Source organism: Arabidopsis lyrata (genome assembly GCF_000004255.2).
Source record: "Arabidopsis lyrata subsp. lyrata unplaced genomic scaffold ARALYscaffold_8, whole genome shotgun sequence".
Classification (NCBI taxonomy): domain Eukaryota; kingdom Viridiplantae; phylum Streptophyta; class Magnoliopsida; order Brassicales; family Brassicaceae; genus Arabidopsis; species Arabidopsis lyrata.
The window spans coordinates 2,603,564-2,605,208 of NW_003302548.1; positions in this window are offsets into that span (position 1 = coordinate 2,603,564).

The following is a 1,645-nucleotide window of genomic DNA, read 5'->3' on the forward strand; positions in this document are numbered from 1 at the left end:
GAGAATAAGTTCTGAACTTAACAAATCAGTTCTGGATATTTCTCTTAGTTTAGTTTAGGAGAGCACTTTCAGTTTAACTTGGAAATATCTGCATAGCAAACTAATTAGTCACTTCTGAATTTTGTTCAGTTTAACTTGGAAATATCTGCATAGCAAACTAATTAGTCACTTCTGAATTTTGTTCTGGATATCATTGTCTAGAGAGATGGTTTTCAATTTTTTGGTTGATATGCTTACAGACCGGAACTTCTGACTCCTCAAACTGTGATAATGGGATATGTAAAAATTTAGATTGAGGAAAGTTTCACGTTGTTAAGGGTCTTATTTGTTGTCTTCGTGAGAATCTTAAAAATATTGCTGTATTTAAATTTTTATTTTTGTATTTGGGTTGAGTCGTTGTGACCAAGAATCCTATGTAGAAATCAGACCACAAGTTTATGAAATTAGAATTCTTTTGTGATCCTTCTTGAGCTGTTTAGATATTTGATTTTAAACTCTCAGCTCTTAAATTTTGACATTGTGAAGCTCTTAGGTTTATTTTTATATCAAGTGTTTTGTCTCTTAATAACTTTCAATATTTGATAAAGCTAGTTTGTTCTCTATTTTCAGGTTTTGGATCTACATTACATCAAAGGTTATCAATGGAAAACAATCTAGGAAGCACGAGTAAGACATCAGGTACTTTAACATACTAATTTTTGTTTGCTAACTGCAACTATGCACTATAATTAGTCATCACTGTGAATGGTTTTATTTACATATGTTTGTTTTTTATGTGCAGCCACTACTAAGGAGTTTCCCAAGCGCCTTTTCGGACATGGTAAAGAGCCTGAAGTTGAGAAAATTAACAACAGCTGCAGATTATCGATACTTAGGAAAATCAAAGATGCTTTGCCACTAGAGTATAAGAAAGTGAAGTCTGATCCTCTGTTTGCACAAGTCTTCGCCATATATATATACAAAAATAGTTTACATTATTCGGGTCGTCTGGTGCACAGCCTAATGTGTAGACAGTTGGTAACATCAAAGAGGCGCGCATGAAGATTGATGTTGACCTTTGGGAGGCTGCTCATGATCATATCTTAATTGAGCGAATGAAGAACTATAAACCTCCACATCAATCGTCGGATATCCTTGAAATTGATTGAGATTAATTAGCATTATGGTTTTTTTTATCGTGCAAACAGATTATGTACTACTCTTGCGACATGTAGTTTGTATGACATGAAGTGAATGTAATACTTAACTAATAATAAAATCATAAACTCAGAACTGAACCCCGCAACCTCCCATGGTAGTGAATCGGAAAAACATGAAGCTGCTCATAATTTGAAGCTGCTTCTAATCCTGTAAATTAAAAACAAAAACATTACCAAAAGACAATTTTTAAATTCTCTATTTAAGATTATAACCAGTAGTTAAACGAACCTTAATCATATAGCTATGTCACATGTTGTTCGATTATGGCCTTCTTTTCCACAACGACTACACCTATGTCTCTTTGACAATTGTGGTTGTTGTGACGTTTTTATCTTGTCTTCAGCCGTTTCATATCTTCGTTTTCTTCGTCGACCATGTTGCCTTCTTGTTTCAGGTGGTAACACAATTGCAGCTCCAACCTCCTCTGGGACACGCCATTCTTCTT